The sequence below is a fragment of the Neovison vison genome, chromosome 1 (genome assembly GCF_020171115.1).
Source record: "Neovison vison isolate M4711 chromosome 1, ASM_NN_V1, whole genome shotgun sequence".
NCBI classification, from domain to species: domain Eukaryota; kingdom Metazoa; phylum Chordata; class Mammalia; order Carnivora; family Mustelidae; genus Neogale; species Neogale vison.
Genome location: NC_058091.1, coordinates 53,857,244 through 53,884,418, shown reverse-complemented (window position 1 = coordinate 53,884,418; position 27,175 = coordinate 53,857,244). Strand labels below are relative to the sequence as shown.

General features: G+C 35.6%; 1 protein-coding gene across 1 annotated transcript in view; it reads left to right on the top strand.

Moving 5' to 3' along the window:
* Window positions 1-20,343: 20,343 nt before the first annotated feature.
* TAB2 (TGF-beta activated kinase 1 (MAP3K7) binding protein 2) overlaps window positions 20,344-27,175 on the top strand; it is a 67,029-nt gene continuing 60,197 nt past the window's right edge. Inside the window, exon 1 of the mRNA XM_044247113.1 lies at window positions 20,344-20,507. The gene's annotated coding sequence lies outside the window, so the exon portion shown is untranslated. The remainder of the gene's footprint in view (window positions 20,508-27,175) is intronic.

Below are 27,175 nucleotides of genomic sequence, written 5' to 3'. Positions count from 1 at the left end.
AGTTTCTCATTTCTTAATCCTCAGAAGAGGAATGAGCTACTGTTAAAAGCACAGTAAAAAGTGTCAGGTGACAAGTTGATATTTCAGGAGATCCAAGCCAGAATTGCCACAAACTAAAATCATAGATACTAATGTCACAAAGCATACCTATGAAAATCAGTTAAAGTTTGGCACTTAAAAGAGCATTTTTTCAAAACACAATTTATGTAGACTCCCCCTTCCCTCTTGATGCGTGGTAAATTGCTGAATGCCTTTTTTATTTGCTTTGTAATATTTTTAATGTTAAATTTTAATAAATCTGTTGCATTTCTAATCTGTTCCAGTTCAAAATTTGGTTATCAAGGGAACCATGAAATTTTTTTGACCTTTAAAAATTTAATATCTTTTTAGTGTTTCTTTCATAGTAAAGGAAAGAAAGACAGTAATATTTACTAAATGCCTACTGGGTGCCAAGTTTTCATTTGCTTCACAAATATTTATTGAGCACTTACTGTGTGCCAGGAACCTTTGCGATGTTGGAGGTAGCAGCAAGTGACTGACTTAGAATTTCTGTTCTCACATAGTTTACATTTTGGTAGTGAAAAACAAATGAGTAAAATTAGTATGTCTTGGGTGAAAAAGCCCTGTGGAGAAAATAAAACAGAAAAATTTGTTGAGAATGGACATTGTTTATTGGCTGTTTTCAGAACCGTATGCTCAATATTATCCTTGATTTCAAAAACAAAAACTTGCAGTTTTTTTCCTTAGGAATATATTTTATAACTTTTGAAACACAATTATGTTTGTACTTTATAGTTTCCATTGATAGCAGTTTCCTATTGTTCATACTTCAGAAAACTGCTTTGTTGCTCAATAGAAAATCTAGAATCTGCTATCCTCGTTTTGCCATTGATTAGCTTTGATTCAGAGAGGATTACAATTTTGTAGCCTCTCTGAACTTGTTCTCTTCTGTCTAAAAGGAGTGTATATCACTAAGGTTGATGTGATTATAAATTATACATTTTGTGTCAATTATCTGCTATATAGAAGGGGCTAGGTAAGTTGTAACATTTTTGTTTGCTGCTTACCAGAAAGTTCTGTCAAACAAATATAGTTGAAGTTGGTGACCCTTCCAAGAAGCTCTGGTAACACTGTGGGGCATTTAGTTTAATATATATTTCATTTGAACAACTAAAGCATTCTTGTCTGATAGCAAAGGTTAATTAAAATGCACCTGTAACTTACAGTCACTAGCACTGTCTGGGAAATTGGTACAGTTGCCTAGTCAATGTGATAACAGGTATACAGTGTTTTTCTGGTGACAGAACATTGTGACATAGCTTATTAAGATTGACGAGCTGGATCTCAGCATTTTGACAAATACAAATAGTGTGTTAAGGTTCCAATTTATGCAATAGTTGTGAAACATTTAGTATAGCCTGGCATATGGTAAAGCATTTGATAAATGTTTGCTCTTTTCATTATTTATTACTCCTTTATTGTGTGAAGGGCTTAATCCAAAGAATTCACAAAATATTAAGGAAAACTTTTACAGAGATAAAAGAGTACGAATTGTTGATGAGTTTCTTTGAGGGGAAAGTGGAATAGCCAGTTAAATTGAAATATTTGTTTTTCATTTTTATTCTGGAAGATCACTAACTGAGCTTCTCAGGGACAGACCATGGTTTATTTTCATTTCAGTTTTGACTTCACCATATCTTCAGTGGTTGGCCTCTGCTTAAGAGCTCAAGAAATACTGTGTGTTAGATGTTGAATGGTTCTTAGTTTTTCTGTGTATCACAACTCATTTTGGTGGTAAGACACTTTTGAGTTTGAAAAGTGACTACTGGGCTAAAGTCTTTGAATCTCTAGTTTAAGCACAGACTGAGGTGTCAGGCAAGGTCTCCTGAAAGTCATTTTTAAAAAATCTAGCCGAAAATTTGAAATATACCACAGAAATTGGTAATTTCAGGAAGAAATCAGTAATTTGCAGCTAGATTGGCATTTATTAACCTATTCCTATGAAGTTGTTGACATTCAAGTGAAAAAGTGAATAGCAGTGTTTATAAGAATAGAAAAAATAATTCACACATACTTACATGCTCTTAACTGTTAAAAGATAAGTTTATCTTTCTTTTTAAAGAACTTTCAATGAAACTATAGATTTATACTGGCTTTATGAATTAAATGGGTTCAGTCACGTTGTTACATGCTTATGATGTGGGGAATATTCGTGTTTTCACAGAAAATCATCCCACCCCACCCTACTTCAACAGTAACCCTTTTTCTTGTGTTTAAATCTTAACATCAGCCAACTTTTTCCTGTTCTGTGGCAAGTTATCCTCTGCCTAATGTATAGTAATTTTAGCTTTCTTTCTTTCTTTCTTTCTTTCTTTCTTTTTTTTAAATTTTATTTATTTGACAGAGAGAAAGTAGGCAGAGAGAGAGGAAGGGAAGCAGGCTCCCTGCTGAGCAGAGAGCCCAATGCGGGTCTCCATCCCAGGACCCTGGAATCATGACTTGAGCTGAAGGCAGAGCCTTTAACCCACTGAGCCACCCAGGCGCCCGTAATTTTAGCTTTCTTAAAACCTAAGATTTCCTCAACTTCTAAGATATTTAGTCGTTTATACAAAATATTTCTTAGGTTTTAAGAAAATGTTCTTCAAAGGTATATAGGAGCAAATTGTTTTATATTCAAATTTGATGTATTCCCATACTGTTTTAGAAATGAGATAGGAATACAATTTAATATTTCAATATTCTTACGGTCTTTTGTTGACTTGTTTTGAACTGTAACAACCTACCACTAAAAAGGAATATTCCCACAGTTTGGCTTCAGAAGGAAAGTCTGATTTATCCACAAACAGGTAGGACATAGATGTGAGCATGGTAAGAATTTGTAGTATTTTAATTGCATTGTTAAAGAAAATGGCATTCTTGTTTTACTTAAGAAAAACAAAAACAGTCGTAGCAAAAGTCACAGAAGTCAAATAATAGAGGTTGGGAGGGTCCTGCAGAGAAAGAGACAGGAGAGAAGCAAGAGTAGTGTAAAATTTAACGAAGATTTTGATGGAAATAAATAAATAACGAAGCTTTGGTTGTTACTAAAAAATTATTCAAAAGAATTAATTTATCAAACTGTGTGATCCCTGCATCCGATCCCTCCACCCAACCTTGCCAAAACAGTAAGTCAAAGCAATGCCACATTCCTAGATATATTAGAGAGATTAGTGCTACCAGCAAAGTCTTGAACATTTCTGGGGGGTAATTCTGACCGTTTAACTTGCCTGTTTGGCTGTTGCAGAAGACATGTTCTGGGAGAATGACAGCAAATTATTGCCCCTTCCCCAAAAGTGTGTAAAAGAGTCCTTTTAATTACTAAAATCTACTTACTCCCTGGTTTATTAACCATACTTCTATTTGAATTCATAGATAATACTATTATTTTGAGTTTTAGTTTGAAGTTTTACTCTTAACATTTATATTAAGGAAAATTTCTTTGGGCCTATCTTAATGTTAACTGTTTTGGTGTCAGCAAAACTGAGCACATCACAGGTTTGCTGCTTGTCATCTTGCCAGCTGGGCAGGCTTGTTTCATCAATATAGAGTCAATGGCTGTTCAGTGGAATGATTTTCCATTCCCTATCAATGAGAGAAAATACTTGCCAATACAAACGAAAACTTGAAATCAGCAACTTGACCTTGTAGAAGAGGATTCTCACACCAGGCAAGTTTTGCTTAGTTAGACAAATCAACAAAAACAGTAATTCTGATATGAACTGGAGAGGTAAGAGATGAGGGGAGTTTACTTAGTTTTGATTCTGTCAACAACTGAAGAGAATATGACTTTTGATTTTGAGTTGGTCTCTCTTGTCAACTTGTCAGTCTCTACCCCTTTAACTAAATATCTTGTTTATCTTGGTGGGTTCACTCAGGTTTAATAAGAAAAGACCTGGGCTTTGGAGTCAATGAGCACAAGTTCAACTCCTGGGTTGCATTGCTGGCTCTAAATATGTGGCCTTAGATTGACCACTCAAACTCTTTGAGCCTAGGACTTCTCTTCAGAAATATAATGCATACTAATACTTACCTTGAATGATAGTTTTAACTACATTATCTGTATTTCTTATGTTACTTAGTACTGTACATTCTTTGAACCTAATAGGCATCAGTAGTCAAAATGCAGAATATATCCTATGATAATCTTGCGCTTTTCAAGGCATCTCTTCTTCCCTGTAACTTTTTCATGTCAGCTTCATATTGAGTGCCTTCTATTTAGTCAAGTTTAATTTTTTAAAGTATTAATCTTTCAAATAGAACAAGGCAAATTCTTGTAGTTACATAAGACATATAGCTTAAATAATTAGAAGTAATTTTACATTTGGAATTTTGTTAGGTTTTTCCTTCAGGGTACTTTATTTTTCCTCAAAAAATAGAATGAAAAGGAAATAATTTCTCTACTAATTTACTCTTACTCTTTGGACCAAGGATGAAATAAACAAAGCATCATCATTATTTTTTAATCAACAAAATAAACTTGTGACTTCTTTGTATTTTCCTTACCCTTTCCTGTGAAGAAACCTTTATTTTCAATTTGAAAGTAGTTCATGCTCATAATTAAGTTCTTTCTAATTAGAAAATTGCCACAGATCATATTTGAAAACACCTTAAATATGAGGTTAAATATAATACCATAAAACTTGTGCTACTTTATATAAAATGATTTGTACCTTTTCTGTTTTAAGTTCCTAGTTAATATTTTTTAAGTTATTTCAGTAATACTCTTCTGTGTCTATTTCACATTTAAAAGGAATATAGTGCTGATTTTCCCAATGTTTATTACTGGATTAACTATGATTTTGTGCTTTGATCTTTCCTATTTTTTAATCTTAATCTATTGAGTGAATTAATGTGATTGTTATAGGATATTTTACTCTACTAATTAGTGTAAGTGCTATCTGCATAAATAGTATTTTAATATATTAACAAATACCATTAGTTTATCGATCATCCAGTAAACTTTAGAACTTTCCCTGCATTATAAGTAATACAAGTAATTTATTACTAAAATATAAATCCAATTACTGTGGTTACTGCTAAACAGTATAAATGAATGAATGAATGAATAAAAAGTATGTTTAGAACATTTTGTAGTGTGTATATGAAATCTCTAACCCTAGAGGTAATAAATACACTTTACTCTTAACACGTGCTGTTTGTGTACAGTCTGTAAAATAAAGCCATGAGGCACTGGAAGTTTAGCCATTAATCATTAGATAAATAATAATATTGCAGAGAGGATTATGAAATCCACATTGGTCTTTTCAGTGTTGTTTCTATAGCTAAATAGTTTTCTTTTAGCAAAGTCAGTATGTAGTTTGTAGGATTATTTATGTAATTTTTGTTTTCTTCAAAGACCATTTTTGTTTTCCTCAAATGCCATTATTTTAAAAACTTAACATATTTTCAGAACCTTTCAGATGGGTCACTTAATGCCAATAATAATTAGGTCAGCAAATTTTTGCTTTTTTGTCCTTTGCAGCAGAGTTCATCTTACATGTAACAGATCAGTAATCAATTACATAAGGATTTAAATTGAGGAAGTCTGCTTTAAAAATTAATTACATTCAGGGGCACCTGAGTGGCTCAGAGGGTTAATGCCTCTGCCTTCCGCTCAGGTCATGATCCTGGGGTCTTGGGATTGAGCCCCGCATTGGGCGCTCTGCTCAGTGGGAAGCCTGCTTTCCCCTCTCTCTCTGCCTGCTTCTCTGCCTACTTGTGATCTCTCTTTCTCTGTATCAGATAAATTAAAAAAAAATAAAAGAAATTAATTACATTCAAATCTATGGTATAAAAATAAGATAGATACTTGCTTCCATATTCTTAACTTTCTGTAGCCTGTCCTGTCTTTTATACTAGCATTTCCTGATCATAGGTTTTTATTGGTGCTAAGTCATCCCTAGAAAATAGTTCTAGTGAAGACAGTAATATAGGCAGAAGCAAACAAACAAACAAAAAAACCCTCGGTGGTTTTTTGAAAGGAATTCGACATACAATGTATGTTCCATTTTAATCTATTAAGCACAGATTGTATAGTTGCAATTAGTGACCTCATAAACCTGGACATTTACTCTTTGGAACTGAAGCGGTTGTATGTAGGCATCACAGTTAAGTAGCTGCTAGAATTGAAAAGAAAAAGTACTTAACAGAGATATCTAAGATATCATTGTCAAACAAAAGTTGGTGGATATACAGGTACTGTGTATTTGGATTGAGAGCAACTTGCTATTTACCTTGTAACCAACGTTTACCTGAATGGTACTTAAGTAAGTACTATTTGCCACTTTATGATGATTTTCTAAGGAAATGGAAAAATAAACTTCCATTTCCACATGGACAGTTCCGCTTTTTTACATAGGAAAATGTATTGACCTGTGCGGTTGAGCTTGCCAGCCTGCCTTTTTTTTCCTTCCTTCCTTCCTCCCTTCCTTCCTCCCTTCCTCCCTTTCTTCCTTCCTTCCTTACTTGGAGGTTTTGTTTTTTGTTTTTCGTTTTCTTTTTCAGGGCTTTTGTAGATGAAGTAGTTGGTCAGCCTGAGTGAGACGTCTTCATTCTCTTCAGGAGATTTTCCCCTTGTGAACAATGGCATGAATTTACAGGATTACTGTTCAGAGCCATTCCCATATATCAGCAAGTGGAACAGGAAGTACTTTGGGAGGAAGGTAGCTGGTTCATGGGAAAATTGAACTGGTGATCTTAGCCAAACCAAGCTACAGGATTAGTACTTCAACTTTCATGGACTGTCACGTGATCAAAAGAGTAGAAAGAAACTCCACAGAATTTGTTTCAGATGCCTTCTGTGACACACCTGTGTGAAATAGTTGGCTAACCCAGGGAATCTTGCCTGACTCAATCTTCCACTGTGTCTTATCTCTACATTCTTTATTAGTCAACCTAATTCACTTATCTAATAGTTTTGAGTTGTTTTTGAGTTTTTGCTGTGTGCTAGGTACTTTGCTGGTGACAGAGATGGAAAGATGAATAAGATCTAGGCCTTGCCTTCAGCAGACATGTATAAAAACTGGTGTGCTATTCTGTAACAAATGCTGTGGTAGTGGTAAAACATAAAGCCCTTAAGGACTCTATAGAAGGAGTGTCTGACTCAGTGAGGGATGAAGGGATACGACAGAGAAATTTTCATAGGAAAGATGATGCTTAATCTGAGCGTATGTCAGACAAGGAGTACAAGCTGGGAGAAGAGAGGCCATTTCTGTCCGAGAAAACAATATGTGTGAAGGATGGAAGAAGGAAAGTCCACACACCTTAAATAACTGTAGTTTCATCATGCATAGGCACTAGTGAGGGGTTAGTAGGAAATGAGGTGGAAAATTAGAATACAGAGCATGAAAATACCTCTATGCTCTGTAAGGTAGATTTGCCTTAGTCTATAAATGATGAAAGGCAAGTGCTTAAATTAACATTCTAAAAAGATATTTCTGGGGGCACCTGGGTGGCTCAGTGGGTTCAAGCCTCTGCCTTTGGCTCAGGTCGTGATCTCAGTGTTCTGGGATGGAACCCCACATCAAGCTCTCTGCTCACCGGAGAGCCTGCTTCCTCCTCCCTCTCTGCTTGCCTTTCTGCCTACTTATGATATCTCGGTCTGTCAAATAAATTAAAGTCTTAAAAAAAATCTTTCTGGCTGTAGTGTACAGAATATTTAGAAAAGAGCCAGGGTCGGAAGGAAGGGGCAGGCCTTACAGCCATGTATTTGGATAAGGAACTGGATTAATGAATTAAGGCAATGATTAAAGAGAAGAGTACGTAATGAGTTTGAGAAGAGAATACTGAGTGTGAAATAAAACAAGGTAATGGTCCACATGCCCTGGCTTGAGTACCAGAGTGCCTAGTGTAATGCCTGCCATTTACCAGCATAAGAACATACCAGGGCAATAACGTGTGAGGAATATATTTGAGTTCTTTCTGTTCATTTCAAGGTTCCTAAAGAGAGAGTAGGAAGATACCACTTTATTGGGGAAAGACTGGGAAGCCTTCTCTGATTAGATGACATTTGAGTACGTACCTGATGAAGTGATAAAGGGAATGGGCTTTCCAAATAGAGCCAATAACACGTCCAGAGGCCTTTAGGTGGGGGTCTGCTAGCCATGTTCTAAGAGCAAGAAGGCCACTGTAGTTGGAGCTGAGAGAGGGGGGAAGGGTGATGAGATCCAAGTATGTATTTCATGTAGTGTCTTTAGATCGTAGTAAAGACTTTAGATTTTATTCAGGATGTGATAAGAAGCCCTGAAGGGTTTTAAGACATGATCTATTTGCCCTTTTTCCCCTCGTTTTTTAGAACATGTTTGTTCACTTTCTGTATATTATTCATCATACATATATAAGATTCATGTAACCATCACAGTCAGGATATAGAACTAGAACTGTTTCATCACCACAAAGAAACTCCTTTGTGTTTTTTCCCCAACCTTAACCCCTGGCAACCACTGATCTGTTCTCTGTCACTATAATTTTGGTGCTTCAAGAGTATTGTCTGAATAGAATCACCCATTATGTTACTTCTTGAGATTGGTTTATTTTACTCAGCATTATGCTCTTGATTCATCCAAATTAATGCCTGTATCAGTAGTTGATTCTATTTTAATGTCAAAGAAGTATACCATTGTATGGATCTACCACAGTTTGTTTAACCATTGACTGACAGAAGGACTTTTGAGTTTCTAGTCTTCTATAAAAATAAAACTCTACAGGTTTTTGTGAAAATACATTTTCATTTCTACAGTAAGTCCCCAGGAGTACATTTGCTGTGTTGTATGATAAATACATGTTTATAAAAATTACCACTTTTCCACAGTGGCTATACCATTTTACATTCCCACCAGCAATATATGAAAGATCCAGTTTCTCCACATCCTTAACCAGCCTTTGGTGTTGTCAGTATTTTTTATTTCAGAAATTCTGCTAGGTTTGTAGTGGCATCTTATCAAAGTATCCATTTGCATCTCCTTAATGGTTGCATCTCCTTAATGGAACTCCATTAAATCTATAGATCAATTTGAAGAAAATCTGTATTTTTACCTTGTTGAGTCTTTCAGTCTGTGAACACTGTATCTCTTCTTACATCTAGGTGGTCTTTGATTTCTTTCATCAGCATTATTTAGTTTCCAGTATACAAACCTTGTACCTGTTTTGTTAGACTTATCCCAAACACTTGTAAATGATATTGTGTTTTAAATTTTGGTATCTAGTTGCTCATTGCTAGTTTAGGATTGATTTCTGTTAATTGACCTTGTTTCCTTAGACCTTGGTAAGCTAAACAATTTTTAGGAGTTTTTTTGTAGATACTGTGAGTTTTCTAATATGTCTGTGAATAGAGATAGTTTTGTTTCTTCTTTCCAATCTGTGTGCCTTTTATTTATTTTTCTTGTCTTACTGCACTGGCTAGTACTTCCAGTACTGTGTTTAATAGGAGTGGTGAGATCAAACAAGCTTGTCTTGTGCCTGATCTTAGGAGTAAGCGTTCAGTCTTTCAGCATTAAGTATATGTTAGCTGTAGGTTTTTTGTAGATGCTGTTTATCAGATTAAGAAAGTTCCCTTTCAATTTCAAGAATTTTTATCATGATTGGGTATTAAATTTTATAAAGTACTCTTTCTACATCAATTAATAGGATCATATTTTTCTTCATTAAACTGTTAAACTGACGGTAACTTTTCTAAGATTCACTGAGGCTGCTATGTGGAATAAACTGTGGGAGTGGGGCAAAGTTATAAGCAGGGAAATCATATTGGAAATTATTACAGTAGTCCAAATGAAAGATGATAGTGGCTTGGACCAGGGTAGTAACAGGAAAGGGTGAGAAGAGGTCAGATTTTGGATATGTGTCAAACCTTGTGTGGGCAGGAATTGCTGATGAATTGGATCTGAGGCATAAAAGAGAAGTCATAGATGACTCCTAAGATTTTTGGCCCAAGCAGTTGGAATTGTGGAGTCGCTGTTTACTGAATTGGAGGAGACAGTGAAGTAGCAGGCTTCAGCTGGGCAGTCAAGATTTGTTTTTGGACATGTTAACTTTGAAAGGCCCATTAGACTTATAAATATCAAGTAGGTGATTTGGTATACAAAATAGAATTCCAGCAAGAGATCCAGGCTAGAAATGGAAATTTGAGAGTTAACAATTGAGTTGATATATGAGAAATTTATAGTCTAGCAATATTTATTAAAAACTATACCCTGTAACCTTTTTCTTTTTACTGTATCTTATCTAAGGTTTATTAGCAAAATGCCATATTTTCCTACCACATAAAGAACTTGACCAAGTTCCAGTTTGGATTGGTTCTATTTATCAACCTACTGTTGTGTATCTGATGTTAAAAGTGCACCAGAAATTATGTGATTGGGGGATATGTATTTCCTGTAATAATGTATTTAACCATGCTAATTTGACAGGAAGATGACTATAATAGTAGTATAGACACATGTGTCTATATTTTCAGAGGTTTCTCCTGAACCTTTATTAAAAGGAAGTACTTCAATGTGTATTGTGAAAAAGGTTTGGCACTATTATTTAAATGCCTTATAGGCTTTCTGTGGCAATATTTCTCTTGTAGGAAAAAACAGAACAGTCAGAGAGACAGATCAAAAACAAAAATTGAAAATACATATGCAAAATATCTAGCAAGGAAGAAACCTCAATTTCTGACTTAGACCCCAAAATAAATTGGTAAAGGGAGAGGGTGAGCCTCAATTTACAGAACTGGTAAAAAGACAGATCTTCTGAGTTCCATTGAGATATGTTTACTTCATATAAAGGTATTTCAGAAAATACTTTTTAAATACCACAGTCTTTTCTGTTGTAACTAATTAACTCTAGTAATATTTTCTGATTGATAATTTCTATATTTCTAGCACTTTGTTTTAGTTCTTCTCTTGTAGGATTTACTTTATTGTGTTATAATAATCTGTTTACTTTGCAGTTTCTCCCACTAAATGTAAGTTTTCACAGCATTTGTACAGTGCCTTGGCACTTAAGCTCTCTGTAAGTATTTGTGAGTAAATGAGTGAACACACATATACACACTGCTAAAGTTTAAAGCTAGTAACCTTGCTTGCTTTTGAAAGTAAATGAGTTTTTGAGATTCCAGAGTATGGGTTATGGCCATATGTCTCTTCTGAGTACCACATTTTGAGTTGATGCTTTCAGACAAACATTATACTCCTACAGAATGCACATAGCAACAATACTAACCAAAGTTAGTGAGGCTCACATTTTGCCTATTGTTATTTGTTCTTTTTTTCCTTGTGGTAATGGATTTATGCAAAATCATCTCAACTTTAGCCCAGACTCTTGTAGTGAAAGGGGCATACATTGCAAATATTAGGCTGAGCTTAGAATTTAGCCCGTAGTAGCATGTCTCATAGGAAATTTCCTGCGCACATTTTAAAAATCTTTTACTCGTCCTTCTCCCCATATCCAGGTAGATGGTAGAGTTATAGGCCAACTTTCTCTTTCGTAATAATTATACTTTCAAAAGCATTTTCATAAACCTTTATTCCTTTGAGCTTTACAAGACAAAAATACCCTGAGCCTTTATTGTTCCAGTGCAGATTTAAGTACCTGAGAACATTTATTTTTGCAGCCATGTATTTTATTTCCAGATCCATATAGTTTGTTTGTACACGTATTTGTATATGTATGTGTATGTATATATCTGTATACACATATTTATGTCATGTGATTCTATAACAGATTAATAAAGTTTATTGGAAGAAGCTTTCTCTGATATTGTTGATGCAGTAATAAATGCTTAAAAATGTTAGTTGTTTATAGAAAATTATTATATTCTAAATTAGCTATAAAATTATTACCAAAATAATAAAACTCTATAATCATTATTGTTATGCTTATTTTCATTTGGCTTTCTTGACCCCACTCCTTCCTGAATTTTGTCTAATTCTTCTGACTCTTGCTGTAAGTTCTTGGTCTTCAAGTCTCTTTAACTGCTTAGCACCTTTTCCATAATTCCCTAGATGAGTGTTACCACCTTCTACTGATACTCAGTACTGTATAATTCTACAAAACCTGTTAACCTCTGTTGGGGAGGAATGTGAGTGATCCAGTTACATTTTAAGAGCTAGGAGGTTCGGGGCACCTGGGTGGCTCTGTGGGTTAAAACTTCTGCCTTCAGCTGAAGTCATGATCCCACAGTTCTGGGATCAAGCCTCACATCAGGCTCTCTGCTCAGCAGGGAGCCGGTTTCCTCCTCTCTGCCTGCCTCTGCCTACTTGTGATCTCTGTCTGTCAAATAAATAAAATCTTTTAAAAAAAAAAAAAAGGAGCTAAGAGGTTTGTTACCACTCCGAAATACAGCTTAGGAAGGTCTAAGATTAGAATAAACCATCAGATAAGAGACTTGTGTTACTGTGTTTGTCCAGGTATCAGATACCTGAACATGGACATTGTGGATATAAAGAGGGGGATGAATGCAAGGAATATTTGTGGGGAATAATCAGTGGAGATTTGCTGTTGATTGTGTGTAGCAAGGAAAACAATTGAGGACCCTGAAATTGCCAGCTTCAGAATCATGCTGTTATTAATAATTGACATAGAGGTACATTTTTGGGTGGGAGGTAGTGAGATAAGTTTTGGACAGGGTAACTTTGGGTCCCTAGCATGGCATTGTCAGGTTGTTAGTTTTACTTGTCTCTCCACACCCGGCCCTTGCCTTCCCCCTCACTCACTGCATTCCATTACTATTGGTCTAAGAACTTCCTTTTAGGAAAATTAATTTCTTTTTGGTTATAATCAACAGTAGAAATTGTAATATGTGAAAAGCAATTCTTTGTTTCCTACCCACATTCCCATTATCCTCATCTTTTGACCCTTCCCTCCAACAAGAAAGATTACTTAGAATGGTATTTACCACCATCACTCTTACCACCTCACGCCACACCCACCCAACCTCTGAGATATGGTACGTAAGTTTTTTATATTTTTTGAAATAAGTGAGTCAACTGGATAGAGATCTTTGAAGAAAAAACTTTATGAAGTGTTTGTGATTAAAACATCAATGAATAGAGTAACACCTCATTCATCTGGTTTCATTAGGTAATAAATAACGCTGCATAAGATAATTGAAACTTATCCCAAAATGGTTTTTTTAATAGATTTTATGTATAGAGGGTTTTTTTTTTAAAGATTTTATTTGTTTATTTGAGAGACAGAGATCACAAGTAGGCAGAGAGGCAGGCAGAGAGAGAGAGGGAAGCAGGCTCCCTGCTGAGCAGAGAGCCCCATGTGGGGCTCAATCCCAGGACCCTGGGATCATGACCTGAGCCGAAGGCAGAGGCTTTAACCCACTGAGCCACCCAGGTGCCCCTGTATAGAGGTTTTTATATGATGTTTAATAATAACACTATGTAGGTTTTACTTAATGTGTATATGTGTTTATATACCTTTAATAGCTCCAAATAGTTTTTTTATAATGTTTTATATGATTTACTACCTTCTAGTAAGTAGTAATAAGTAGTCGGGAACATTCCCCTTGCTCCACACTTAACCTGTCCTGAAGGATAGAAATAGCTTTTTGTTTCAGAGCTTCGGAGTGAGCGTCAGGAGCCCTAGGTTCTAGTCCAAGGTCTAACAGTAAATTCCTATGTGAGATACTTTGTTTTTTTTTTTAATCATTGAATCTGTGGAATCTAGTATAGTGCCTGGCATGTAGTAGGTGCTGAGCAAATATTTTTTGAAACAAAGCATTGTTTTATGCCTACTTTACCACTCCTTTCCTGATTTATTACTTGGACTTCATTACTACCTAGTAAATAAGCTTCTGAATTTTTTTTTTAAAGATTTTATTTATTTATTTGACAGAGAGAGATCACAAGTAGACAGAGAGGCAGACAGAGAGAGAGGGAAGCAGGCTCCCCGCTGAGCAGAGAGCCCCATGCGGGACTCGATCCCAAGACCCTGAGATCATGACCTGAGCCGAAGGCAGTGGCTTAACCCACTGAGCCACCCAGGCGCCCCTGAATTTTTAATATAATAGGAATATCTAGGTTTTTATTGAAGTGAACTGTTAAACTTAATTTATGCTGCCTTTTAGGTCCTTTGTGGAATTTTTGGCCTTCTTGATGTTTTATTGTTTTTATAAAGTTGTCCAAAAAATGATCTTCTAATTTTTTGAGAGTAGTTTGCTTACTGTGAGTACATTCCGTATGCCTTTATTATATGTAAGCAGTGTCTTATTTACAAGGATGCAGCCCATGTCCTCAAGGATTTTATAACCTAGATGAAGAGACACAGAAGTGGAACTAGAAGAGAAAAATTAAATGTTGGATCTTGAAGCATTGACCTACAGGTACAGTGGGAGTTTCGGGAATAGATCCATGTGGACTGAAGCAGTAAGAAAAGAATTCAAGAAGGAGATGAATCTTGAATTGGTTTTGGGGAGTAGTCAAGATTTTGATAAGCATCAAGATGGAGAAATGACATTTTAAGTCCGGGCAATAGCGTACTCAGGAAAGAAAGCTGGGTTAAACATGTTCAGACAAGCCTGACTGGATTCCTATGGGTAAAAGGACTAGTGTGAAATGAAAGTAGGTGGACTTAGTGTGAGTTTTACTCTAGCTCCATGAACCGGAAGGGGTCTGAGGATAGACTTTAGAGGAATCCCTGTGTTTAGATGAGGAAAAAACCCTACATCTTTATGTTTTCACTAACAGGAACCTATAAATGAAATTCAGTATTTCCTTGTATAGACAGTCCCTATTTACAGTGGTTCAACTTAAAATTTTTCAACTTTCTGATGATGCAAATGAGATATGTGTTCAGTAGAAATGATACTTCGAATTTTGAATTTCCATCTTTTCCTTGGCTAGCAGTATGCACTGCCGGATTCTTCTGTGTGCTGGGCAGCACAGCAACCCACAGCCCTCCAGTCAGCCATGAAACTGTGAGGGTGAACAACCAATGTTTGCTTACAGAACTTTTCTGCTCCCAAACAGCCATTATGTTTTTCACATTCAATACACTGTTCAATAAATTACATGAGATAGTTAACACTTTATTATAAAATAGGCTTTGTTTAGATGATTTTGCCCTTATGTAAGTGTTCTGAGCACCCTTAAGGTAGGCTAAGCTAACCTGTGAAGTTCTGTAGGTTAGGTGTATCCAATGCATTTTTGACTTACAGTGTTTTCAGGTTACAATGGGGTTATGATGGGTGGAACCCCATCATAACTCAAGAAAGATCTATATTAGGATTTTAAACAGTAAAGCACAGTAGTATTAGCAGTGGCTGTGACTTTATTACTAATGGTAAAGCACAGATATTTCCATATTACTTCATAATTATTGATATTTCTTAATATAATTTATGCAGATTACTACTTCAAAATTATGGTTATTAGACTTCTGCTAGATTTATTTTGTTGAGTATTAGTAAAGAAGCATATATATTAACATATCACAAATACAAGTTTAAAAGAAACTTGGTAACTTTCAGTATTTTTTAAAATTTTCTTTGTAATCATTATGCATTTGTATTCATTATGCATTCTTTGTAATCATTTATGCGTTTAAATCCATTCTTTTTTTTTAATTATATTTTTAGTAAAATTGACTCTTTGTAATCCTACATACTGTATTTAAGGCATTTAAAAATATTATGAGAGGATATCTGTAGCCTTCAGACTGCCAAAGGGGTCAGTGACAACAGATATAATGAAACCAGGTGGGAAAAGGCCTTGAAAGCCATACCAAAGAGTTCTAGTTGAAATGATAAGTAGAGGAGGAGTCTAATAAATTTTTTGTTTGTTTTAATTACAGAATAAATGCAAGTTAACTTAGAAAACATTTTTAATTTCATTAAGTTTAAAAAAGAGGGAGTTCTTTATTTCACAGTTATAAAGTTTACAAGGTAACAAAAACTTGTCTGTCATCCCACATTCATTATCCTTATACTCTTCATGTATCTGTTCCAGTTTATTAAGTTCTTCTGCAAAGGAGTGAAATATTTATTAAAGTGATTATATAGGAGCATTTTTAATCTGCTGTACTGTGCTTCATAGGTCAAGTAGGAAAACTTTGGTGGCAGGGAGGTAAGCTGCGGGTCTGGTCATTGAAATGTGGGATGACTGGGGTAGTGTGGTGGCGGTAGGGGTGGAGTAGAATTGGCGATTCTAAGAGCTATTAAGAACTTAAAGGGCTTGGTGGTGAACATGGGAGCTGAAATGCATGGAGTGGCGTAAAGGAAAAGAATAGTACCTAATTGGGATTCCTGGAATAATACTGTACAGGTTCATAGTACTTTATCTGTAACCCAAGGCCAACTGTTTCGGAATTCAAAAGTTTTTGAATTTTAGAAAGAAAACATGGTATTTTTATTGTATACTATGTAATACCCCCAGTAAGGTCTGAGGCATCGCCCAGAGGGAACTCTGAACCAGGAGTTAGAAAGCCACAAATACATTTCTGGCCCTCAATCTACCACGGATTGAAGTTTTTGATAATTAATATATTACTTAATTTTCTGAACCTTGCAAAATGAGAGTAATGACTACCAAGCCTTCTCAGTGGTTTTTCATGAAGATCAAATGATATGATGAATTAGAAAGTAGCCAGTAAAAGCCTCTGCCTTCGGCTCAGGTCATGATCCCAAGGTCCTGGGATCGAGCCCCGCATGGGGCTCTCTGCTCCTCGGGGAGCCTGCTTCCTTCTCTCTCTCTGCCTTCTTCTCTCTCTGCCTGCCTCTCTGCCTACTTGTGATCTCTGTCTGTCAAATAAATAAATAAAATCTTTAAAAAAAAAAAAAAAGAAAGAAAGTAGCCAGTAAAACTCAAAATATTCTAAGAAGTTTAGTTATTGCAATATGGTGAATGAGGATCCTGAAAAGGTTATTGTATTTGATCTGAATAAAACTCTTACCAAGGGGGGAAATTTCGAGGTCGGTTAAAACAAAATCAAAGCCACAGTATAACTACTCAATAGAGAAGTTTGGCACGGCATGAATGGTAAGAGACAGATGGCCTAGCATAGCATATCCATTCCTTACATTGCTATGGCAGGGTTTTTTTTTTTTTTTTTTTTGATGTTTGTGTTTCTCACTTGATGAGGAGGAGGCAAAGGGCAGGAACTACAGCCCATTCTCTTTGCTTAGTGCCTTGAATAAAGTAGCTATTTTCATAAATAGTTTTGTGAATAAATACTTGCTGGACAAGACTTAACTGATAAGGAAGTACTTTGTGGTATGAGTATATACATGGATTATGTTTAAGATGATTAAGACTTAAACATGTTCAAAGGTTGAAGGGAGAGATTGAGAAGAAAGGTAGGTGGCTGGTTTCCTCAAGATGGGGGGGTGGGGATAGCATCTGGAGCCATGGATGAAAATGCTGGTCTTCCTAGTAAGAGACTGCTGCAAAATGCACCAAACCCAGGAGGTTTTACTATTGAATTCTTAAAACTTCAAGCCCTTGATAACAATTTCAGAGTGTAGAAGGAAAAAAGGTAAACTACCCAGTTCTTTTTACAAAGCCAGTGTAACATGATAATAAAATATGAGCGTAAAAGATTGCACACCAATCTCACAAAAGTTGGTGCAAAAAATGCTTATTAAAACTATCAAATGGAAACTACCATTATGTTAACAGAGTAATACTGTAATGAAGTAGAATGCAATGTAGAATGTAGAAATGATACATTCATTCATATGTTAGTAGGTGAGAGAGGGTTATGAATATCTTGAAGCGTAAAAAAAAGGGAGATCAACATTTATTTCTAATATTCCTTCATAAAACAGGAATAAATGAGTATACCTAAGATTTGACATATCTCAGACCAGAAGTCTGCATTTTGTTATTAGAAATAAATATTAAATTCCTTTTTAAAAGTTATGAATCAAGAAAAGTCTGGCCAGCATTAACTATTCTATAATATTGTCTTTGGAATACTGCCCAATGTAATCAGACTAAAAAACAAAAAAATTATTGAAAGGGAGGAGGCAAATTTATCTATAGATGACATTGTATGTCTGGAAAAGACGAAAAGAATCTACTTACACTACTGTGAGTAATGAGATTTCATTATAGCTAGTTATAAAATTTTAAAAATCATTTAAAGTATTTTTCTTGATCTTTGAAAGTCCATCTATATGGATTAATAAATGGGAATCCTCATTTTTAAATACTTTTTTTTTTTTTTGCCTTCTAGGGAATACAGAGACTGATCTTATCATCTCTAAGTAAATTGCATGTGTTTTGAATGAGACACTTTCCACGTTAACTTTTTTTTTAAAAGATTTTATTTATTTGAAACAGAGACAGAACAAGCAGGGAGGAGGAACAGAGGGAGAGAGAGAGAGACAGACTTCCCCCACTGAGCAGGGAGCCCAATGTGGGGCTCAATCCCAGGACCCAGAGATCATGACCTGAGCTGAAGGCAGATGCTTAACCGCCTGGGCCACTTAGATGACCCTCTGTGTTAACTTGTAAACACTGTTTTGAAATAAATTTGTAGCAGTGAATAGTTATTTTTAAGATCTTTTTTTAAATTCTTGTTACTTTTGATACTTGCTGTGTTACTTGGTAGTGCTAGGGAAGGTGTAATCTGATCTTTGAGCCATATTTGGTAAATAATAATTTTGTATGGAACCCACAGTTCTATCAGTGAGAGGAAAATTATTGCCCAAATGTAAGGCTTTTCTTTTCCCTTAAAGCATTTCCTGACTCAAAGACCAAGTTATATCTTGCATGGAAATAGTTTTGTTTTTTAAAGTATAGCATCTTCCAGATCTATAACTTTTTAACAAAAGTATGTGGACAAAGGTATTTTCTCCTTTATTTGTAGGGAAAAGAATTCATGTCTCCTTCTTTACCACTGATTTTGTTTATATCCTAAAAGTAAATTGTTTTATTTTTATTCATCATTAGCTCCTGACTTGAGCTCTCACACATTCCCTTTATAGCTAGCTGTTCTGAAATCAGTTTGATAAATCAGTTATATCTCTTTCGATGTGATGCAGTTGAGATATTTAAAGCTAAAGCTTATCATATAGCTGTTGCTTTAGCTTATATAAAAATGAAACTTAAGTATACCCATATGTTTAGAATAAAAAATGTTGTTTTATTCTGCAGTAATACAGAAAAATATATTGAATACTCACTGTATGCCAGGTTCTTCTACACTTCAGCTAATCCTCTTGACAACCCAGTGAGGTAGGGTGTGGATTCCCACTTAATAGAAAAGAAACTTGTTCAGAGTTTTAGTGTGAGGCCATCCTGAAACCATATTTGAACCTGGATCTGTCTCTACAGAATTTTTTCACCAACAACATACCATCACAAAAGTTGGGAAATTTACATTTTCTTAAAGACTGCTTTGATTCTGTTTCACTTTGCTGTGTTGCTGGTCACAAGAAATGCAAGGAGTTCTTTGAATCTTCCTCTTCACTGTGTGTGTGTGTGTGTGTGTTTTGTTGTTGTTGTTTTTTTTTTTTCTTGTTACAGTTCTCACAGTCTGCCATCATTTGACAGTTGCAGAGCATTCAGTTTATTTTGACTGCTATGACATTTGTTCCTTAGAGAAACTCCTGCAGGTGCCAATTCATCAAGCATAAGGACATCGTTTCCAGGCCCTTGTACAACAGTCTACCATTTTTAGTATCCTACATTTCTGTAACCTTTGTAGTTACAGGTTTTTTTTTTCCCCCCCTATGGACCTAACAAATTTATACCAAAAAAAAAAAAAAAAAATCAGTCTATTTTGGTAATGGAAAAAAGAGTTTCCAGTGTGGTTATGAACCACATCTTATGAGCTGTTCTTTGCCTCCTACTTTAAGGATTACCAAGTATTTTCAAAAATTGGAACCTGAAATTCAGTTCATTGCTTGGATGCATTTCTTAAGAAACCTCTGAGAATTGATTGTAGGAAATTAGGGGAGAAGTTAGAAGATGACTGGAAATGAGATAGTGAGAGAAGAGCAAAATGACTGGAAGATGAGGACTTTACAATTTTAATTTTACCAGTGAAAGTAGATTTGTTGTTTTTCTCTTTCTGCTATACTCTGTGGTCCCATATTGGACAGTCTGTTGCAAAAAGCCTGTATAGATTTCATATAGGCCACTGTTTGAGTGTCTGGAACTGGGAATCTGTAGAGTAGAATTGGGTAAAGTAAGACAATGACTTAACTAATGTAAATAGCATCTTTTGGTAACTTGGAACTTAAGAGATCCTTTTTCCATCTCAGTATTTTATGTGAGACACACTGGGGACTAACTCACTGCTTTTAGATCTCATAATGTTATCTGGTCACGTTTCTTATTCTGCCTACCTCTAGTTTACTCCAGTTTCTCTTCTGCTTTCAAGGCTCCAGACCCAGTTCCTGGACCTGCCCTGGAAAAGAAGTATCCAGTAGAGATGAGCTCACTGCAGTTACTTAATTAAAAATTTGTAAGCTACAGAAATGGCAATGGGCCAATCAAGAACAGCTACAATTTGAATTTTTCTATTTCCAGGTATGCTAAAGTCCATGGCACCAGTTAAGCTTAGCTTGCGTAACTGCCTTACTATGACATACATAATAACCAAAACTTTACTTTCAACATCTGTGGTCCTCTTGCTTTCAAGTTTAGTAACATTCCTAACATCTAGGTAACATGCAGCTACTCTTGACCTTAACATACCCTTCGCCTGAATATTTCTAATTTAACTTGTTTGCTAGTAGTAGCAAACTAATACAAAAACAGTTAAAAATAAATTAGAAATGCTATTGAGGTAGGCCCTGTACATGTACAAAAGATACTCCGGTCTTCATTGAAAAGTAAACACTAATGACAACAAAACTCTTCCTTTAAGAGGTTCACATATAGTATAAGTAGCACAGGGAATTAAATAAGTGATCTTAGTTCTCACAACTATTCTATACTACAAACGTCTTCACATAGAATTAATATATTCTTAAGTAATTGGAAATCATAGGATTTCTGAATTGAACCAGATAATGTATTATATAGTACTTTTTAACCTGAAGAATTTTAAATGTAAGTATATAATATTGCTATATTTTTACTTAGTTGTTCAAAATAAATCAGATAAGAAAGTCATAGTAGTTGGAATTCTCCTGGAATATAACAACAACCAAAAACTGAGGTTTCTTGTTGCCTTAGATATAAATGGAGTAAAAACTACTTATGGATGGTTAGAGGGCAGAGGGCAATTAGCTTTTTAGGACTTTTATTACTTTTACCCATTTGTATAGATTTAGAAACAGGATTAATCCATAAAAGGTAACTTATTTACTAAATGGGAAGATAGCCATACATATCTTTTGTTTTTATTTCTTTATTTTTTTCTAAAGATTTATTTGAGGTGGGGAGCCGAAGGACAGAATCTCCAAGCAGACTCCCCACCATGCATGGACCCCAACAGGGGCTCAGTCCTATGACATTTGAGATTATGACCTAGCCAAAACCAAGAGTTGGACACTTAACCAACTGAGCCACCCAGGCGACCCTCCATATCTTTTGTTTTTAAAGTTCAAGTCAGAGGAATTAGAACAGAGGAATTTTATATCCCAACTGTGATTTTGAAAGATGATTCTAATATCCTTACCTTGTGCTTTAAAAATTCTCTCCTCCATTGTTAATGTATAATGAACTTAATGTCAACCAGTGTATTCAGCATTGGGTCACTGATTTTGTCCTACATGATTTGTTTGGTATTGAAAGGATTGTATCTCATGGAATGTTAGGACATTATAAAATTAGGACTGGAAAGGGATCTGCTGCCAGAGTTACTGTAGGATCATTACTGCTGTCACAGGAATTGGAGGGGAGAAAGTGCATTTGAATTTCAAGTCTTACTAGTTATCACTGGGGCTATTGGTAATGATGAGATTTTTCTACATTACCTAATGCAATTTTTGTATAAAACACTGTAATAGGCACAGTAGGTATGTGGAAATGAATAAACCTTGCTTTCAGTGATCTTACAGACAAGTAATACCAAAAAAGTACTGTAATAGGGGTGTGAATTGTGTACTGGAGAGTACCAGAAAGAATCAGCTTTGTGGGGAAGGTAACATTTCTACTGCGCCTTGAAGAACAGATAAAATTCTTTTGAGAGAATGGCAAGAATATTTCTAAGTTATGGAAGTGAAAGTATATAACATGTCCTAGAAATTGTGAGCATTCCAGTGTGCCTAGACAACAGTGTATGGGATAAGATAGAAGATGGATCTATGTCGTGCATGCTTTCAAATGTCACGTGAAAGAGTTGGGACTTCAGTAGTAGGTAATGGGGATTATTGGAGATTTCTTAGCATTGGCGTACTTAAGTAGGTGAGTCTTTTGAAAAGCTGACTGAGGTAGAGTAAGGGTTGACTTGATGAAGTCGGAGTAGGCGGTAGTAATACCTAATTAAAGACAACATTTATTGTTGTATGTACCACACGCTATGTGTGAAGAGTTTTACCTGATATTTCTCATTTAATCCTCATTACGGGAATGTGAGAAGTAACTGAAATAATACATACTAGGCATTTAGCACAGGACCTGGCCCAAAGTAATGATGAATCATTAATGCTGAATCATGGCGATTATACTGTAAACTCAGAGAAAAGTGTTCTTGTCCACCTTTATGTGTGATAACTTTCTATAAGAATATTGTGTTTATTGAAGAAGTAACATAAACCTCTTTTTCTAATACCCCTTGCCTCTTTCTTTTAAGTTAAACTATCCCATTAATGAATGAATACTTCAGTTGGACAGCTGTGCATTAGTTCACACTGAGTTAGCCTTCTGTTGAAAAAAAGGTGGGGGGGGGAACCTGGCTTTTTTGTTTTAACAGGACTGAGCATAGAGATAGTCATGCACCTAAACATAAAGCCCATACATAAGATTTAAATCAAAATGTGACTGTAGATCTCCACTGTCAAGCATCCGGAAAGGTAGTAATTATTGCAGCTTAACTATAGCAGTAACAGTTTTAATATAGATAAATTAGCTTTAAGTTATTTGGAAGTATATATAGTTGGCTAAATACAGGTACTTTGAAATTATTCTACTCTTACTCTCCCATCCATGTTCCAGAATGTATTCTGATGGGTCGTCTTTCATCCATGTGTCCCTTTACCTAGCTCCCTCTCCAAAATAATTAGCATGTGTTCTTTTTCTTTTTTAATTAGTTAATTTATTTGGGAAGGCAAGAGAAAGCATGAGTGGGGGTAAGGGGCAGAGGGAGATGGAGAGGCAGGCTCCCTGATGAGCAGGGAGCCTGAGGTCTCGGGACTTAATCCCAGGACCCTGGCATCATGACCTGAGCCGAAGACAGACGCTGAACCAACTGAGCCATCAGGCGCCCCAGTTAGTGTGTGTTCTTTCAGAACCTTTCCTATGCATTCATACAGCAATAATTTTTAAAATCTATTTTTATGTCGTTTTTTCCTAACAACAAAGTATACTCTAATAATGGATTCTGCATCTTTCTTTCTTCATTCATTAAAGTCTTAAAGGTCTTTCCATTTAATTGTTTGGATGTCTTATTCCACTTAAAAAAAAAAAAACAGCTACAGGGTATTCCCTCATATTACTGTATAATGTACTTATTCATGCCTCGATAGAGGTTGTTTTTAGTAGTACACACTAAGGTGCCTGTATGCTCCTCTTGAAATACCTGTATTTCTCTCTAGATTAGGTGCTTTAATTTATATAGACAAAGAACTCGACCACTCATGCTTTATTATTCATGACAGAGTGCATTCAGCCCACCTCACAGCTGACGGCAGTAGCGCTGGGTGGCGACACCGCCACTGGGAGCCGCTGGCACAGAACACTGATCTGTGTGTCTGTCCATGATTCTCTTCCATTCAGAGGAGCAGAATTAGCAGTTGTCCTCTCTGCTTCACAAGTGGGGAGGATAAAGAGAGGTCATGGATATGTGCTTGTAAAAGTCCAGTATAAATCTGAATTCTACTGGATTGTAATCTTCGCAAAAGCAGGAGCTGTATTTTATTCACCTTTAAATGGTTAGAGCGCATTGTCTGGCATATGGTGGGCAGTATTTGTAGAGTGGGTCCCACACAGGAAGGTGACCAGAAAGTGGTTCAGGCCTATAAAATTTTCTTAGATGTATTTTCTATATTATTAGGAATCTATACAGTTTTCACTGCCACGTTTTCAACCTTATCTTACTTCTCTGCCCCACTCAGCCATAATTCTTCAAATTTATAATGTTCCTTTATGGCCTTTCCCCCAATACAAACAGTTGTCAGGGATATCCCATAAGACCTTTATTATTCCTAATGACTAAACTGAAGCACAGCATTCTTTGTGACGTTTCACCTGCCTTTTCCTTAGTTTCTACGTTTTAGGTACTTTTTCCTCTTAACCTTCACTACAGCTTATACACCTGTAAATGGCACAGTGTTTGCTGCTGTCTGAAGGCATGCCCACCCCTGGAGCATGGCAGGGCCTGGAACTTCAGAGAGAAATCCTCTGTATTGCGAAAATGAGAGGCCTGTTGTTTTTGCTGGCTTGTGGGATGCAGCACGCATGATGCAGAGGAGGACCCTTCACATCTTTCGTGGTGTGCCTTGCCGTGCTGCTTCAGCCTCATCTTTCATCACATGGTCTCCCTGTGAATCTTTCTCCCTGCACCTCAGTATTAGTCAGCGACTCTGGCTTCCTGAACTCACCACACTGTTTCACTCCTTTAACTCTTTCCCTAGGCGACTACCTATGCCTGAAATACTCTTTCCTTCTCACCTACCTGGTGAACACGTTTGATCTTCCAAGGCCCGGCTTAGGTATCCCCTTGTTTAATGAATCCTTTCCTTAAATCCTCCCCTTCCCTCAAAACTGACTGGCCCCTCTTTTGTCTCCCCTGTTTACTGCACTTTATATCTGTAACAACTCAGTTATTACATTTATTTATTGAATGTTTATCTTCCCCTACTAAAATGTGAATTTCTTGAACCTAGGCAAATGTGCTTTTATTAATTTTAATATTTTTGGCACCTACTATAGTGTAGAGTAGTAGGAGGCACTCAACAAAGTTTGAGTAAGCAATATATAGAGACAGTACATGTGAAAAAATATAAAAATAAATTAGAAAATGGGTTATCATAAATAAAAATGTTAGGTAGATATAGTCACTTCTATGTATTTTTACAGTTCAGATTGCCTGTTAGGAAAGTCTATAGGTTTATGGATAAGTATTTGTAGGATGAGATTTCTGGTTCTTTATTTGATTGCATTATACAATTAAAAATATTGAATATTCTCTAAGAGTATTTAAATTGGAGAATTGTGGAGTAGATTTATATATAATAAATGTGCTGTTGAAAGTTTCCATACAGTTCTGAGATTTTTTTTTTTGTTTTTTTAAAGATTTTATTTATTTGAGAGAGAGAGGCATGGGGGGCTGGGAGAGGAGAGGGGGAAGCAGGCTCCCCACTGAGCAGGGAGCCCAGTGCAGGACTTGATCCCAGGACCCTGAGACTATGACCTGAGCCAAATGCAGATGCTTAACTGACTGACCCCTGCAGGCACCCCCTGAGATTATTCTTGACCATCTAATAAAAAAATTCATTCACCATAACTGTAACAAGACTAATAGCCAACTATATACAACAGTTTCACACTATAATATTTGAAAGATGGGCACATACTAAACAAAATTATTGCATTGTGTTGTATTTTAGAAACTTGATTCAATTTAATACTGTTTTACAAATTTCATCTTTGCTCATTTTGAATTCTCTGTAATTTCTTTTTAAGGTTCTGAGTGCTATTACAGTAATGACATGTTTTATTTAAATGCTGTTCTTTACAAATAATTTTTATATGGTTTCTTCATTAGGCATAGCAGTCTCCATTCACCACAGTTGTATTACCAATCAGTTATAGGTGTATAATTTTAAAATTGCCAGTTTAATTTTTTGTTAGTTATTAAAGCTTTTTGTCAATAAGAGAGGAATAACACCTACCTATTTAAACTATGTGTAACTCATGAACATAATTAACACGCAGTCAGTGCTATACACACATATACACACACACTCACACACTACATCTAGCACGTGGCCAGAAGTCCACTCTGGGGAAAAGTCAGTTGAGGACCATGACATTTGAAGGAAGATGGACAAAGTTATGGGAGATGTACCATAAAAACATGGGACCAAGTAAGTGTTTGGAACTGCATGGGGATTAGTTGATGAAGCTTCTCATAACTTTCTCTGCGCCTTCATATTAAGATGCCATTTTAGATTAATATTTTAACCAGATTGTTATAATTTTCACATGCCATTGAGCTCATTAGTTCATTACAAATGTTTGTGATTGATAGAAGATGCTAACTCATCCTTCCGAGTGCTCTCATTTTCTTTTATCCTCTCTTTTTCTCCTCTTATCCATAATAGGAACTTATTTTCATATCATTTATTTATATCATGTTTTCTTTTAAGGATATTTATACACAGGATGGATTATCCAAAAAGTACAGTAAAAGGGGGGCACTGAAAGATAACTTTGTATGTCCCATCTTAGAGCCCTAATGTATTGGAAAAAAAATAGTGAGATACGAATTGGAAAATACACCCAAGGTAGTTAATTATATAATATGTTTTGATGAATTATAACCATTCTGTCTTAGATTTATTGCGCTTTTCTTGATCCTTAGAAAATGGTAGCACTCACCACAAAACCACAGTACATAAATTGCTAAGTGTGGCTGACTTGCACATTCCTTTAGAAGAGCTTATAACTGGTAAGCCTTTTAATCATGAGAAATGGCCAGTATTCATGGACTTGAGGCAATGTGTTAAGTGAAAAAATTGGGACGTTTTCTTTTTAGGAGGAGGTAGTATGGATCATTACATACGTCAGCCTTTGATATTTATTTTTTTCCTTTACAAAGTAAATTATTGCAGGGTTATAAAGTTGAGGAATTGATTTTCTGCTAACATAATCCTTTGCTCCTTTCAAGCTTTTTAAAAAGCTTGAACATGATAGCTAATTTAAAATAGTAACATTTAGATGACTGATTTGGTATGTTTCCGTTACTTTATTTTTGTAAATAACTGGTTGTGTAAAGTGATTCAATATTACAACTGTTTCATGCTAAAATTTATGCTGAAGTTGAATTATAATTATCTTGTTTTGAGGCTTCACTGGTGATAGTATTT